At 45.8% G+C, this 12,792-nt stretch overlaps 1 long non-coding RNA gene across 1 annotated transcript; it reads left to right on the top strand.

Annotated features, from left to right (window-relative positions):
- The first annotated feature begins 7,789 nt into the window (after nt 1-7,789).
- On the top strand, nt 7,790-12,518 carry LOC134472503 (uncharacterized). Its single transcript, XR_010042343.1, has 2 exons — nt 7,790-8,197; nt 11,292-12,518. It is a non-coding gene; the product is annotated as an uncharacterized LOC134472503 (long non-coding RNA).
- The last annotated feature ends 274 nt before the right edge of the window (nt 12,519-12,792 follow it).

The raw sequence follows: 12,792 nt of genomic DNA, 5'->3' as shown, positions 1-12,792 counted from the left end.
CAGTGACCCTCCCTGCTGCACTGGCCTCCTGAACCCACAGTGGACTCCTTCCGAGCTGAACAACCATCTTTGGTTCACTGCTGAGCCTAAGAATGTGCCGTGGAAACTGCAGGCCAGTGCTTCTGGTGACCTCTGAAGGTAGCATGCTGCAGGTCGCGGCAAAGTCTCCCCAGAAGCCCAGCTAGATTTCAGGTCCCAGGACCTCTTCTGTTGCCCAGAGATAGGACTAGGGAATTTGGGAGCAGTGCCTGCAATGTCTCCAGCTAGTTTGCTCCCTGAGTGATTTTGATGCACAATGAAGTCTGGGAATTCCCAACTGAAATCCTCTTTTCGGTCCACTGTCAATATACAAAGTGATCCTCTGGATAAAAGGACAAAACCAGCAATCTGTTCACTCTATTCCTAGTCTGTAAACTTATTTCTTGTGAAACTTGAATACCTGCTGAGCCTTGAAACTTGATACCCTCCCCCATCAATCCACCAGCTTCCTTTTACAGCTGCCTCTCTCCCTCAGTATTCCTGACTTCTGCCTGTGACACCAGGTCAGAAACCCAAGAGCCCACCTCTGCTCTCACACCCTACGTGAAGTCACTCTCCACAACAAGATAATCCTTCCATGGCTTTGTCTTCATGACTTTTGGTCATCTCTCTTCAAGGACCCCCCAATTCTTTCCCTTGTAAACTTTCCTGTGATTTGTAGCTTGGTGATTTATCTGAAATGCACAGCTATCCAATTATGCAACCAACTCCTTGCTTAGAATGTGTCAGTGGTTTCCAGCATCTGCAGCTCCAAGTCCTGCTCCTCACTGTGCCCAAAGCTATGATGCCAGTCTGGTCCAGCCTCTGGCTTCTTGCTCTAAGATCTTCTGCCCAGTCTGTAGCCTGGCTATCCATCAGTCAAGAGAGCAGCCTAGGAGCTGGGGATTTAGCTCAGCGGCATAAGTGCCTGCCTTGCAAGCAGGCAGTCGTGAGTTCGATCCCTGGTACCGAAAAAGACAGGGGCTTGGGATTTAGCTCAGCGGCATAAGCACCGGTACAGTTAAAAAGTTAAAAAAAAAAAAAAAAAAAGAAAAGAAAAAAGAGAGCAGCCTGCAAACCTAGTTTGGATCACAAAGATTTCACATTATAAGTGGTTTGCCAACATAGACATGGAGAATTTTACCTAATACTAGTATTTTCTACTTTTCATCAATTTTGAATATCTAACAACCCTAAGCCCATCATCAGTTGACTTAGTTCAGAGACTGACTAAATCAGTTGTAAGCTTTAAGAATGGTGCTGAAAAAAAAAAAAAAAGAATGGTGCCGAAGGCTGGAGATTTAGTTCAGTGGCATAAGCGCCTGCCTTGCAAGCGCACAGTCATGAATTTGATCCCCAGTACCAAAAAAAAAAAAAAAAAAAAAAAAAAGAAAAAGAATGGAGCTGAAGTTTCCCAGAACACTTGCCCATGGCAGTAGTTTCAGTCTGAGCTCAAGAGTTCCAGCCTTGTGGCCTGTGCTTGGGATTCCCATCTTGCCTCCTAGTCCCTATAATGCACTGAGCCATTTCCTTGTGACCAGTCACTAATCTCCGTCTCCTGTTGGTTCTTTGTCTCTGACAGAGGTAGGAGGCTTGTCACCTATTGCAGTGACAGCTAGGGTTGAGATGTTCCCCAGCACTGTTCATTCTTCAGCTGAGCTGGGACCTGACAGAGGGAGTGGTCAGAATTTTGTTCATGAGGGCTCACTCTGAACACCAGGAAGTCATGGTAGAAAACAGAGAAAGCATTGTTAGGAAACACAGTGGGGACAACTGTGTTTTCTAATGTTTATTTACTTATAGTCAGTGAATAGCATGATGACCTCAAAATGTAAGCGAGAGCCCTGGTGGGACTGAGAATAATTTTAATTTAATTTTAGGGCAATTAACTACCAAGCCACCTTCTTTCTTCAGGCACCCCAGTGCTGGAGTTACAGGGGTGTGCCACTGTGTTGGGTGATTCTCATATTTTTTAAATTAGGAAAATCCTTTCTTTCACCTAAAAACTTTTTTGGTCTTTACAATGTTTCCCAATTTTATTATGTTCAGAATCTGTTTGTTAAATCACAAAAAGAGACACTGAACCTAATTTAAACTTCAGTTTAAATGTTACATACAATATATTATAGTTTTGTTTTTATTTTTCCTATGACACTGGGAATTGAACACAAGTCCTTTGCACTGAGCTACATCCCCAAGCCCTTTTTTATTTGTTTTGTTTTGTTTTGAGACAGTTAAATTGCTAAATTGGCCCGGATGGGCTCAAACTTGCAGTCCTTTTGCCTCAGCCTCCAAGAATGCTGGGATTGCAAACATGCACCACAACTTCCGGCCTGCTTTCCTTTTCTTTCTCTCTCTTTCTTCTTCTTCTTTTTTTTTTTCCTAGGCAGGAGAATTGAGATAGTCCAAGTTCACCTCAAACTCACAGTGATCCCCATGCTTCAGCCTCCTGAGTGCTGGGATTCCAGGCCTGGCTATATGATTTCTGATAGCTGTGAACGTGTATGGGTTTTAAGGACTGTCATATGTTCCAGTTGTGCTCTTCTTCACTATATTCACATATCACAGTGCGAATATTTCATAGACTTTGTCTTGATCGGAGGTTTTCTTTATATTCACTTTATTCAGAAGATTTATTTCTTGAGTAAACAATGTGATGATCTGATGGTTGTTAAAGAACTTGCTGGACGATGGCTGGGGATTTAGTTCAGCAGCATAATTGTCTCCCTGGCAACATGAGGTTGTGAGTTCAATCTCTGGTAAGACCTTGCTGGGTGGTTTCTTACATTGACTATCCATTAATATCAATATTTTACATATGGAAAATCTGAGATATAACAAAATAAATTGTACACTTTTTGATGTGATATTTTCTGAAGTTTCTGAAGAGTTCCACCCTTAAAATTCTCACAATACTTATTTTCCTAAGAATACCAAAAAAAAAAAAAAAAAAACACCAGGTGTGGTGATGCATGCCTGAAATCCCAGCACTTGGGAGACTGAGGCAGGAGGATTATTGTGAGTTTGAAACCAGCCTGGGCTACAAAGTGAGCTCAAGGCCAGCCTGAGCTACATAGCCAGACACTGTCTTAAAAAGACAAAAAAAAAAAAAAAAAAAAAAAACCCACTGAAAAAAAATCTCAAATTCTTGTTTTTATAGATGGTTTTGCTGGAATATTCCAGTGGAATATCTGTCACTTTGCTAGGAACTGTTCTTGGGGAAGGGAATTTTCCTTCTGTCTGTCCTTTGAACAACTTCTGCTGTCTTTCTAAACAGCTCCTATTATCAGTGGACCTTCCCAATAATCCATATATCTGCTGCTATGCAAGCATCATAACTTGAAGTACATTGCCCCCTTGAAGTATATGCCACCCCTCCCCTCTCTTCCTCTTTTAGACTCCTAGACTTACAGACAGGATGTTACTATATATCATACACTGAGCTTCAACTCATAGTCCGCCTGCCTCAGCCTCCCCATGCCTGGAATCATATGCATGCACTACCATTCTCTCCCAGCTTCATGTTCCCCACCCTTTGTTTGATTTTGTTTTTTGGTTTTTTGAGACAAGGTTTCACTATATAGCTCAAGCTGGTCTTGAGCTCATTATATAGCCCAGGCTGATTTTTTTTTTTTTTGGTCTTTTTTGAGACAAGGTTTCACTGTATGATTCAGGCTGGCTTTGAACTCACTTTGTAGCCCAGGATGGGCTCGAACTCACAGCGAGCCTCCTGCCTCAGCCTCCTGGGTGCTGGGATTACAGGCATGTACTATCATGCCCAGCTCCAGACTGGTGTTGACTGTCTCTGCCTTCCCAGTACTGGGATTACAGGTGGTGTGTGCCCATATGTCTGTAATGTACAGGTTTATTATTTTTGTTTTTGGTTTTTACCTGCCTGATAGAAAAGAGAAAATGCAGATATCATTACAAATTGGGCTGGGGGAGAGAAAAACAATGCTTTGAGTAGAAGACAATAATTCCTAGGGCATAGATGTAAAATGAAGAGGTGATGTGTAAGTAACCCCAGGAAAATTCTTCATCTTTCACTTTCTATCTGTGAAAGCAAGAAATTTTAGCTAGTTCACCAGTCATCTGTGGAAGCCGGAAAATTAGATAAAATGTCAGCTAACTCATGGGATGTCTGCAGAGCCTGGAAGAATGTCATGAATCCAGTAGCTCATAGGATAGCTGTGGAATGTGGAAGGCATGGTGACATCAGCCTGCTCACAGGACAACTATAGAGGGGCAACATGGGGACAAAGTATCAAAGTCAGAAGACCACATAGCTCGTCTAGGCTGTGTGGCTATTTTAAGTGGAAGCAGGGATTTTCCATGCAGAGCTGTCACTGCTTTGGTTCTGTGGGTAAGGGACAAATGCCAGTGTGTGTGTGTGTGTGTGTGTGTGTGTGTGTGTGTGTGTGTGATGAGATAAAGAGTGTATAACAATGACATTGTCTTTGAGAAGCTCATAATCTCCTAGAAGGAAATGAATACACATACAGGGAACTACAAATATGTAAATATGTGGAATGCAAAAAACAAAATACTGAAGGACATTCAAGGTGAGGAAGTGGTCAGGAAGTGGTACAATATATATGGTAGATCTTCTGGGGAAAAAGAGATTACCCAATCTCAAAGGAAATTAATATTGTACATACCCATCAGGAGAGGAGGCTGGGATAGGTCGAGAGGATGGTATCAAATCAAAATCTGGGGCTGGGCATGGTGGCTCACTCCTATAATCCCAGCACTTGGGAGGTTGAGGCAGGAGGATTGTTGCAAATTTGAGACCAGCCTAGGCTACAAAATGAGCTCAAGGCCAGCCTGAAATGTATAGTGAGACTCTGTCTCAGGACAAAAACCAAAACAAAACAAATCAAAATCTGGGAATGGCTCAACTGGAGAAAGCACTGAGTAGGGATCAACTCACAGGAAGAACCAAGGGACAATAAAGAGCAGTAAGCTGATTGCATCCACCTAGGGCTGTTGATGTTTTTAGTGTTTGCTTGAGAATCAGTGGAGAAGCAGGTCAGGAGTAAGTTTTGACTCAAAGAACATTAGCACAGCAGTATCAAATATTGCCCTGGATGACAGACTACAAAAAGGGATTTCAGGAAAGGTTTTAATAGTGTAAGTAGACAAAGTAAGTTTAATTGCATTATACTTATTTATAGTTTTGTGTTTCTCTCTCTCTCTCTCTCTTTTTTTTTTTTTTTTTTTTTTTTTGAGACGGAGTCTCTCTATGCAGTTCAGGCTGGCCTTGAGCTCACTTTGTAGCCCAGGCTGGTCTCGAACACGCACCGATCCTCCCACCTCAGCCTCCTGAGTGCTGGGATTACAGACGTGAGCTACCACGTCCAGCTCTTTGTGTTTCTCTCTTAATCAGTTACTGAGAAGAGTATAATATATCTCACTGCAATTGTGGATTGAAGAATTTCTCCAAGCTGGATCAATTTTTTTCTATTTATCTTTTGAAGCTATGCTGCTAGGTAGATATTACTTCAAAACTGTTATGTTTTTACCGGTGAACTGACCCTCTTAAAATAATTCTATTTGAGCTGTACATAGTGGCACAGTCCCATAATCTCAGCACTCTGGGAGGCAGAGGCAGGAGGATCACAATTTTGAGTCCAGCCTGGGTAACTAAGCAATTTAGCAAGACTCTCTTTCAAAATAAAAAATAGAAAAGGACCTGGGATGCAGTTCAGTGTGAATGCCCTAGTTTCAACCCTAAGCACTACAAGCAAGATAAGCAAAACTAAAAAATGCTTTTTGTCTTTGTTACTTATTTTCGTGTGGTCAGTTTTGTCAAATATTAATATAGCTGTACTAGCTTTCTTTTGGTTAGTAACTAGTATATATGAGGTATAAAAAATCATAGTGACTATTTAAATAAGTTAAAAATTTATTATGGTGCAGTTAGAAGATACATTGCCATCAGTCCCCTTCACAATACTCCTGCTTGGGCTAGGGATTTAGCTTAGTGCATAAGCACCTGCCTGGAAAGCATGAGGTTGTGAGTTTGATCCCCAGTACAAAAAAAAAAAAATACTCCTCCTTGCTTCAAGCACATATATACCATTGTTCTTGCATTTTCTGGGGTAGTTCTGGAAGCCTTCTTTCATATGTTTTTGAGGTGTGATCAAAAGTATGGCAAATGCTGCTGCCAAGTACCATCCAAATGAAAGGCAGGCTTGTAAAACCGTTAAGGTGTCCTCATCCATTTATTCACTGGATTTGGTACCATGAGACTTCTGGATCTTCCCAGAAGTAAACATATATCTGCCTCCCTGTACTCTTAAGCTTACTAAGTAATCACAGTAAACAATATATAAATTTTAAAAATCTAACTTGGGGTCCTATGTCTCAAACCCAGAGATCTAGTTCTCTTTGCAACTAACATGTTGAACAAGGGTATCCATGGATACAAGGGTATCCATGTCCCTCTGTCCTTCTGAACCTGCTCAGTGTGGGTTGTTGCCACTGTCATCAGATGAGACAGGGTAGTCCCTTTGCTGGTCCGTCTCAATTAAGGTACAAGCCATAGTCCATACTTGGTAACTAAAATTTTCTCTTTCCTCAAATGAAAGTCTTTGCAGAATAGAAACACAGTAAGGAGACTGCGGTCCACTTTTGTCTGTTTGGCATTTTAAATTCCTTTTCCATTTTGTTAACCACAATGTATTGCCCCTCTAACATTAGAGAACAAAAGAAAAAGGAAGGAGGAAAAGACTGTTCTTCACTAGCTCCTTTTTATTCTGAGTTGGGAACCAGTTTTCAGTTATCATCACTGAATTTGCACATTGTGATCTATCTCAATTCACTTGAAATCTTTATACCTCGTTGTTCAGGAATACTGATTACTGATTTTTTGAGTTATCTCTAGTACTCCAACTCCACCTTCTGAATCTCCTTTCCCTGTCTTATTTTCTCCACAAAATTTATGTCCCATCTGCAGCAGCTCAGCTATCCCAGGGCAGTGAAATAGGTTTCCAAGAGACTGAAGAAAATGTCCAGCTACAGCTTGTGAGGCATAGGTTTATTAAGACTGTCTAACATGTCCCTCTGGGAATGGTGGCACAGGCTTGTCCCAGCACTTGGCAGGCTGAGGCAGGGGGATCACTACAAGTTCAAGGCCAGCCTGGGGTACATCGTGAGTTCAAGGCCAGCTTGTGCTACACAGTGACACCCTACCCCCCCCCAAAAAAAATAAATAGCCTCACTGACAGGTCCTAATGAGGGAAAAAAGAAGTGCCTGACTCTGCACTGCTCCTCTGATAGCTGGAGGGGGGAGTGTTTGGCTGACAGGTGTCACATCCCTCTGCCTTGTTGCCTTCACCCCCTCATAGTCTCTGGAGGAGTTGGGACAGCCTCAGCAGCTTACATCCTGGCCACTCTCTGGGCCACCCTGATAAGAGGTGCAGTTGACTGTCTACTATGGCTCTCTCCAGTTCCACCACTCTGAACACTGATGCTATCTCTGAAGAAGCAGCAGGAATCTGTCTTCAGCGTGGCAGAGACTAAGGAGGGATCCAGGCCCATTAGTAACATCCTCAATATCCCCAAACTCCAGCAAACTGTGATTAACACAGCTAACCCTCCTGAAGTTTCCTGGTTTGGGCACCAGCTTTTACTTGGAGATGCAACAGCTATCAGTCAAACAGCTCACATCCCCTAACGTTTCCTGCACTGTGGGGAGCCGCCTGACCGGTCCCCTAAGATGGCGCCCATTTCCTGCTTCCGGGTTCTTCCCGGCCCGAACAAGCCCACCAAATTGCCACGTCTGCCCAGCTACCGATGACACTAGCCTATTAGCTTGCTGGGCTTGCTTTGCTATGATTGGATGCTGTTTTCCCTTATAAGAGACTGTCCCTGCCCCTAACGGGCAGAAGAGGAACCAACGTTGAGGGTGGCGGACCTTGTTAGGTCCGGTTCGCTGTACGCAATAAACTTTGAGAGCTGATCCTGCTCGAGTCTGGCCTCCTGTCTCCCGCGGCTCCGGTCATCTGGTGGCCCGTACGGGGAGAAAAGGCTCAGCGACGTGCCTCTTCGGCCGGGAGGTGCGATTGCTGTCGCCTGCGGTACGACGGAGAACCTGGCCCAATAACAACGGAAGGCCCTGAGTGCCTCTTCTCTTCACCCTGATCAGCTACGTGAGATACAGCGGTTCCCGGGACAGGTGAGTACTGGATCACCTGGGTTGGGTGGACGCACCTAACAGATTTTGAGTGCCACACGAGTGGACGCCGGTTTTTTTTTTTCTTTTTTCCCTTTGCATCTGTTTTGCTTTCGCTTCGCTAATATGGGCAACGCTGCTCGCAAGCCCCTTGCCGATTCCCTAAGGGTCTTACTGCGGACCCGAAACATCTACATAAACCGGGTCACCTTCTCGAGGTTCCTGGATCATATCAATGATATTGCCCCCTGGTTTTGGCCCACGGGCTCACTAACTCTCCCATCGTGGGAAAAGCTGGGAGGAGACCTTAGATGTGCCCAGGAGAGGGGTCTCTTAGACCCTATGGTTCTACCCCTATGGGAGATGATTAGAGCTTGCCTAACGGATGAGCAGATCCCCAGACTTCATACAGCCCGACAGGCTTTTGATAAAGCTCGATCGAAATGCTCAGAGGAGCCTGGAGCCACTGCCGATTGTGGGTCTCCGGAGGACCCTCAGGGCTCTAATTCTGATTCTGATTCAGAAGGTTCAGAAGAGGAGGTTGTCTTCACTAAACAGGACCCTCCTGCACAGCTTAAAGAGGAATTCAGGGCTCGGGAGGATAAAAAGAGGAACCAAACACCACCCTGCTCGAGCTATTCCGCCTTACGGGAGGAGCTTAAGCCCTTCCGCCCTTTGGCAAGTTCACGACCCACGATCACCCCCTTCAGGGCGCCAGGTCCCACTGCACCGCTGTGGCCGGAAGAGGAGTTGCTCCCTGGGCTGCCACCTCCACCCGTGGCCGCCAGAGGGCGCCCACAACCTATGGCACCGCCCTGGTTAGAGGGAGAGCTACTTCCTGGGTTGCCTTCTGCGCCCCCATCTGGGGAGGGAGGAGGACGTTCCTTCCACCAGAGGGTATGGTTGCGGCTTCCCTTTGAGTGTTCCGGTCTCCATGCATTCCCGGTACAAGTAGGAGGCAGGGGAGGAGGAAGATATTATGAGCCCTTAGAAATTAAACAACTTAAAGCTATCAAGGACGCAGTTTCAGCTTATGGGCCCAATGCGCCATTTACCATGGCGCTTTTAGAGGCATTGGCAGGTCTGTTTTTAACTCCTGGAGATTGGACCCAGCTGGCACGCGCCTGCCTCTCCCCCGGACAATATTTAGATTGGAAGTCCTGAAATGAGAAATTCTGTATAGAGCAGGCGGCAGCCAACAGGAAAAATAACCAGAGAGAGTAGAACAGGGATATGCTATTAGGGTGAGGAGCCTTTAAAAAAGATCAAACTCAATACCCTCGCCAGGTTTATAAACAAATTAGCCGCTGTGGCCTCCAGGCCTAGAGACGGCTGGCTAGAAAGGGAAAACATACAGGTCACCTTACAAAAATTATACAAGGGCAGGGAGAGCCATTTTCAGACTTTGTGGCCCGCATGCTTGAGGCCGCTAACAGGATTTTTCCAGATGCTGAGGCGGCTCACCCTCTCATAAAACAATTGATTTTTAAACAGTGCACTAAGGAGTGCCGTGATGTCCTAAGAACTAACAAAAATAGGTCCTTAAAAGAGTGGACACGCCTGTGCCGTAAATTGGGTGGCCCGGTGCGTTCTCAAGACAGCTAGACAACCCACGGCTGTCATTTGGCAACAGGGACCCTTGCTTTGGGTCCATCCAAAAATGTCACCCGCTAAAGCTATTGATCATTATCCAGACTCGGTTGCTTCCCTGTCTTTAGAGGGCATCTCACAAGCCATACAACACTTTGGGGTGCCTCCTTCCTCCCTACATGTACCATACACAAGAGAACAAATTGAGACCTTAACAACGTGTCTAGATTCCTGGGCGATTCTCCGGTGTACGTTTCAAGAGACCATACATAATCAATTCCCAAAAGACCCACTACTTCAGTTTATTACAGTACACCCTGTGATTTTTCCCAAGGTTACATCCACATACCCCATAACTGGAGCTCCAATAATCTTCACGGATGGCTCCAAATCAGGCATAGGCGCATATGTGGTTATGGGTCAAGAGCCAAAAACTATCCAATTCACTCCAGACCAACCCCAGGTGGTCGAACTCCAGATAATACAGGAAGTCTTACGTCGCTTCCCAGGCGACGTTAACCTCCTGTCAGACTCCAAATATGTGGTAAATGCTCTCCAGGTTTTAGAGACGGCAGGTCCCATCAAACCCTCTTCGACGGTAGCCTCCATATTCCGAGGTATTCAACATCTACTATGGAGTAAGACCTCAAAAATGTTCATTTCACATATCAGAGCTCACACTAACCTACCTGGACCCTTGGCGGAAGGTAATGCCTTGGCGGACTTGGCCACGCGCCCAGTATAGATCTTCACCTTTCCCAGTCCTCTAGAATCGGCCCAAAAATTCCACTCTCAGTTCCATGTTAATGCCCGCACCCTTGTGGCGCACTTTAACATCACGAGAGCACAAGCACGAGACATAATACGACATTGTCCGGCCTGTGTAATCTCTTCACCTCAACAATCTATTGGTGTTAACCCAAGAGGACTGCGCCCCAATCATATTTGGCAAATGGATGTTACACACATCCCAAAATTCAAAAAACTCAAATATGTACATGTTTCGGTTGACACCGCTTCTCAGGTTATGTTTGCTTCGGCAGAACCTAGAAAAAGGGCCACCCATGCTATTAATCATTGTCTTGCAGCTTGGGCTGCTTGGGGAAAGCCCAATATATTAAAAACAGACAATGGTCCTGCTTACACCAGCAAAACTTTTATAACATTCTGTCAACAAACGGATGTTGTCCTTAAGCATGGCATTCCATATAACCCTCAAAGACAAGGCATCATTAAACGGGCACATCGGACACTCAAGGGTGTCTTACAAAAGCAAAAAGAGGGGATAGGCCACGGCCTAATGCCCAAAGGAAGAATATCATTGGCACTCTTTACCATAAATTTTCTCAATTTAAACCACAATAATCATTCCCCTGCCATGGAACATAGCAATCCGTCCCCAACCGACAAAGGGCTGGTTAGATGGAAAGATGTCCTTACAGGACAATGGATGGGCCCGGATCCAGTGGTTAGCTGGACCCGAGGTGCGGTTTGTGTCTTCCCACAGGAACCAGGTCGCGAGCCGCTGTGGGTCCCGGAAAGATTGACGCGAGCAGTAAACTCCCCACCAGTTCCTGATAAAGCACAGGAGGATAAGCCCGCAGACACAAGTCAACTCGACCCTTCTGGGACCGACGCTCAGCGCCCGAGACCATCTACAAACTAAAATGTCTGGTTTGGAGTTTTTTCTATTCTGTGGGTTCCTATTAATCACCCCTGTGATATGCTCAGATTCCACAAAACCACCACAATATCTTTGGGGTCCTTGGCACCACCCGCCCACATTGGCACCTTTTTCGGCGGCCTCACCCGCCTCACCCAGGATTTACACCATCAATCAAACAGTCCTTGATTATGACCCACCCGCTTAACTCCGGTCGACCCTCCATTTCTCTTCCTTCTGTCCCACGATTACCTCTTTTTGGATCCTAATTACCATGGCTATCCTAGTAGGGCTTGTGGTTATCAAATGCTTGTTAGACCGCCTTATGCAAACCCAGCAACAGGTCAAGGTCGCGGCTATGGCAGCCATGCAAATGGCAGCGGGCGGCCCATCGGGTCGATAGGCCGCCGCATATCTCCTTCATGTCGCAGAACATCAGTTATAAAAGCTGAGTGGGCAAGCCAATGACGGGTAAGACGGGAGACGTCCTCCCAGTCAACCTAAGATAGGCTCCACTCAGATATATATGGCCTTTAAGGCCAGGGGTCCCTCCTGGAGCCAAATTATTGGCATTGAGATGCGAGACCAAGGGTACTGCAGTGCCATCCGCCTCAAAGGTTGGGGGGAAGGCATAAATAAATGTCTATATGCATCCAGGTTCAGTTCATATATGCCTGGCCCTGCAAAAAAATAAACCACTCACCCTGAGCATGGTCCTACCGGGGGGATATGCACAAAACGAGGTGATGCACAGCAGGGTATAGACCTCTACATTCTCTCATGCCTCGGCCTACAAAGTAGACCCGCTCCAAGGTGTCCAACAATAACAAGATTATAAACACCCTAGAGGGACCCACATGACATCACATTTTCAAATAAATAAAAAAGGGGGAGATGTGGGGAGCCGCCTGACCGGTCCCCTAAGATGGCGCCCATTTCCTGCTTCCGGGTTCTTCCCGGCCCGAACAAGCCCGCCAAATTGCCACGTCTGCCCAGCTACCGATGATGCTAGCCTATTAGCTTGCTGGGCTTGCTTTGCTATGATTGGATGCTGTTTTCCCTTATAAGAGACTGTCCCTGCCCCTAACGGGCAGAAGAGGAACCAACGTTGAGGGTGGCGGACCTTGTTAGGTCCGGTTCGCTGTACGCAATAAACTTTGAGAGCTGATCCTGCTCGAGTCTGGCCTCCTGTCTCCCGCGGCTCCGGTCACTGCACCACCACAGGGAAAGCTGTGGCTGTCCTGGTTGCTCCACATCTGCTCTGGAAGATGTTTATCCTGAGGGCAGCAAGCTGGAGTTTAAGATGTAGGGTTAAATTTGGGCCAATCAGCAGGCTGGGATGTGA

This window comes from Cavia porcellus, unplaced genomic scaffold (assembly GCF_034190915.1).
Source record: "Cavia porcellus strain 051 isolate PalLab524CR breed Dunkin Hartley unplaced genomic scaffold, mCavPor4.1 scaffold_23, whole genome shotgun sequence".
Taxonomy (NCBI): domain Eukaryota; kingdom Metazoa; phylum Chordata; class Mammalia; order Rodentia; family Caviidae; genus Cavia; species Cavia porcellus.
This window is presented reverse-complemented; position numbering and strand designations above follow the sequence as displayed.